Source organism: Urocitellus parryii, chromosome 1, assembly GCF_045843805.1.
Source record: "Urocitellus parryii isolate mUroPar1 chromosome 1, mUroPar1.hap1, whole genome shotgun sequence".
Lineage (NCBI taxonomy): Eukaryota > Metazoa > Chordata > Mammalia > Rodentia > Sciuridae > Urocitellus > Urocitellus parryii.
Genome location: NC_135531.1, coordinates 85380101 through 85384850, shown reverse-complemented (window position 1 = coordinate 85384850; position 4750 = coordinate 85380101).

Here is a 4750-nt window from a genome sequence, read left to right as displayed (position 1 = left end):
CCTTTTACCAGCTATAGTATAATTATTTAAATATTTTGTACCTTCTTTGAGAACTTTATTAGCATGCTGGTTTTGCCTCAATTGTCAAATGAATATATATCAGACATAATTGCACTAATTGTTTATTTGTACATATATATTCATAATTTTTCTTTCATTTTTTCCTTCTTGATTTCCCAGTATTACTTCTGTCATAATTTTATTTGTTTAGAGAACTTCTTTTATTATTTTTACAGTAAGTTTTCTAGTAACAACTTCTTCTATATTTACTTATCTGAGAATTATTTGGCTTTATCGTTATTTTTAAAGATATTTTAATTTGGATATAGATCTCAGGGTTGACCTTCCTTTTTTTTCAGAATAGAAAATACAAGGTGTTACATCCTTCTTGCCCCTATGCTTCCCACTAAGAACATCTCTTTGATACCTCTCCTTTCAATATTGGCTCCTTTAAATGTCTTTTCTCATTCAAGTTTAGAATTTCCTTTTTGTTTTTGTTTTCTTTTTCCTTCATGGGAAATGAAGAGCTCAAGTAATTGCTTCACAGGAGCTAGCTTCAGGATCTGGTTTCTGTTGACACTTAGTAGGGAGGTTCTCCTGGTTTCTTAGTGCGGGAGTGAAATTATGGCTACCCATTAAAGCCCCTATTGGCTAAGTAGCCAACTTTTATTTGTTTTTCTCTGGTGAGTGGCTTATTTAGAATTGGGTGATGGTGAAAGTACAGATTCTCCATGAGGTCCCATTTGATATCATCTCAGCACAGAGAGGAAGAGTGTTTCATCTCTTCCAAATGAGTTGGGGATTCAGGCACCCAGGGAGTCATTGACCTGAGAGTGTGGGTTATGCCTCATTACTATTGAGTAATGATGAAAGTCGAAGCTCCACATGGTGTAACCTTTGAAACTATATCTGCAGACATTTATAGGTTCTGGGACTCCTCTGTAGAGTGTGGTGACAGGTAGACAGCTGGCAGAAATGAAAGTTGGATAGCATTTCTTTCCTGTGGTGTTTCTTTGGCATAGAGCAATAATTATCAAAAAAGATTTTTGTCTTTGCAGTGTCCCTTTTTGATTTTGTTATCATGCAAGAACAAACCTTGTGGGGACCTTTCAGTGTTCATATGTTTTTCCCTAAAGTCACTGGTGTTTCCAGCTTGCCAGCTTTTCTAGCATCCTATAAAGAAAATATGATGAAAAGAAATACACAGGAAACTCATTTATTTTTTTTTTAAGTTCAAGGAGTCGAAGCCTTTCTATCCTCTTCTCTCTACATTTCACTTTCTTTTTAAGTTTCTTTTACATTAAGCTCTGAGGGTAGAATGGGGAGAGGTACTGCTGCTTCATCTCTCCGGAAGTTCTGGTCTTATCAAGCACATTAAACATGGTGATGGTATTATTGAACTTCAACTTTACAGAGATAACTCTTTCATTAGGACAAATTTGTAGCAAATACTAAACAACAACAAAAAAAAATGAAAAAATTAACATGTTATTTATTCATAACCAATTATTTGATAAAAATTCTGTTTAAAACTTACAATATTCACAATGACCATCAGAGCTTTTCCCCCATATATTAAACATTCTGAAGATTTTGTTGTCATTTACTATAATCAAATTAACATTTTAACATATAAAATGAGAACCACAACACAAAATATGGGAAATTTAAAGAAAAAGTACGTTTTAATCAATGGTAATAAGATTCATGATAGAATTATAATAATGTATTTAGAGTAGCTACATTGCAAACTATATTCAGGGTGATTTATTAATACTAGAGAGTAAGATGACACAGTAAGAAACACTGGTAATTTCAGAGTCCCATGTTTCCACACTAGTAAAACAGACAAAAAGACGGGGTTTAGTGATAATAGTTCTTCATGTGAATGGTTTAAGTGGTAAAACTATTACTTTCATTTTCCTGTTAAAATTAGATTATTTTATAAAGAAATACATCTGTTAAAGAGGAAAATTTTTAAAATCAAAAACAAATTGACATGAAACGTCAATATTAATTGCTTATACACTTATATAAACATATTGTACATATATATATAATTTTATGGTATTGACAAAATTACACCAAATCTAATTCCTTAATGTTCAATATTGAAAAAGATACAGATACACAATATAGAAGGAACATACAGACACATGTTTCTTATTAACAACACAAACACCTTTTGTATTTTCATTCATCAAATATGTGTTGGGTGGCTGTTATGTTCTTCTTAAATTAAATATAAACCTCTGAGATCCATAGAAAGAGCATTGCTTTATTTTATTCAACATTATTTATCAATCAAAGGCAACTTTGATTTCAGAATCTCTGATTGCTTACTTAATTTTTTTAAATTGTTTATAGTATTGCTTTTGATAGGAAAGAAGAACACTGATTTCACCTCTGGAAAAAAAATTAAACTCTATAGAAAAAAATAAGTTTTTTAGCATATCTCAACTAAGTAACTTCAATGAATAAGAAATCTCAAACCTAAGTGCTAATAATTCTGAGGGACATTTATAGCCTTACTTTTATTGTAGATTCAGCACTTAACTTTTAACAAATTCCTCCAGGTCTTAATTGTCTTTATAAAATTGTGTTTTATAATATTTAATTGTAAAAGTTTTATAAATACAATAAATAGCTTGTATATACTTCTCATAAACATTATTATTTTTTCTACTAAATACATGATGATAATATAATATTATCAACATATACTTACTAACACTTAACCCTAAAACAGGCACTGTACTAAATGCTTTTAAGTGCACAATCTCAGTAACAATTTAAAGATTATCTTTGGGAAGTTGCTCAAAATTCAGCTATCACATGTAAGAGAAGTATTCAAAACACACAGTATCTCTAAAGTGTGTGCACTTAATCCTCATAACACTATGTTGAATTTGGATATGATTAAATTTTCTTTCAAAACTGTTGTGCTGATGAATAGACTGAAAAAGTGTTAATCAAATCACAGAATAATTGTATTAATATGAAATGTTTGATATTTTGACAAAAGGAAAATTGCTTATGTTAAAATAAAATCATTATACTAATATTGGAAAATAATACTTTGGCTGATGTTTGGACAAAATAGAATATATTTCTCCATGTCTTTTAGGTTGAGGAAGCTCACATAGTTTATGAATAACATATTTACAAAAATCAATCAAGAGCTGGGCATGATGTTTGCTTGCCTGTAATCCCAGTGGCTCAGGAGGCTGAGGCAGGAAGATTACAAATTGAAAGCCAGCCTCAGCAAAAAGAGGGGCACTAAGCAACTCAATGATACTCTGTCTCTAAATAAAATACAAAAAGGGGCTGGGGATGTGGCTCAATGGTAAAATAACCCTGAGCTCAATCCCCAGTACAAAAAAAAAAATCAATTAGGATCTTCATAGATTTTGCTGAACCTGTGAAGTATGTAAGTTGTTACCACATTAAACAATCTCTTTAAGACCTTTGTGGATATTCTATTCTAAAAAGATTAAAAGAATATTTATTACATAGTACAACATTTATTATTATTATTTTTTTTAATATTTATTTATTTTTTTAGTTTTTGGCAGACACAACATCTTTGTTTGTATGTGGTGCTGAGGATCGAACCTGGGCTGCACGCATGCCAGGGGAGCACGCTACCGCTTGAGCCACATCCCCAGCCCCAACATTTATTATTTTTAAAATTGGTCATTGGCACACAGTAGATTTCTTATATTAAAATTTTACTGTGAGTATTACATCCAGTAAAATATTCAGGATAATCTAATCGAACCTGCTATAGACTGTAACAACACTAGGCTTGGTTTCATCTGTATAACAGCAGTAGCATCTCTAGCTTCACTCAGTTGTTTTCATCTGTATATGCATAAGATTTATCACAAGTAGGTGACGTGTATACAAATGTGGAATAAAATGCTGAAACCTTTTTCACAAGTAAGGAAGAAACAAGTTGTATTTTAAAATACTTCTCATATACAACCTTGAATCTGATTTTTTACTTTTCCTGTAGCTGATTTAAAGAGAAATAATGATTTTGTTATCAATAATAAATATTCTTGTACTTGTTGATTGATTGTATGTCCTCCTCTGAGAAGTGTCTGTTCAGGTCCTTGGCCCATTTATTGATTGGGTTATTTGTTATCTTATTGTCTAATTTTTTGAGTTCTTTGTATATTCTGGTTATTAGGGCTCTATCTGAAGTGTGTGGAGTAAAGATTTGTTCCCAGGATGTAGGCTCCCTATTTATCTCTCTTATTGTTTCTTTTGCTGAGAAAAAACTTTTTAGTTTGAGTAAGTCCCATTTGTTGATTCTATTTGTTAACTCTAGCGCTATGGGTGTCCTATTGAGGAATTTGGAGCCCGATCCCACAGCGTGTAGATCATAACCAACTTTTTCTTCTATCAGATGCCGTGTCTCTGATTTAATATCAAGCTCCTTGATCCATTTTGAGTTAACTTTTGTGCACGGCGAGAGATAGGGATTCAGATTCATTTTGGTGCAAATGGATTTCCAGTTTTCCCAGCACCATTTGTTGAAGATGCTATCCTTCCTCCATTGCATGCTTTTAGCCCCTTTATCAAAAATAAGATAGTTGTAGTTTTGTGGATTGGTTACTGTGTCCTCTATTCTGTACCATTGGTCCACCCGCCTGTTTTGGTACCAGTACCATGCTGTTTTTGTTACTATTGCTCTGTAGTATAGCTTGAAGTCTGGTATCGCTATACCGCCTGATTCACACTT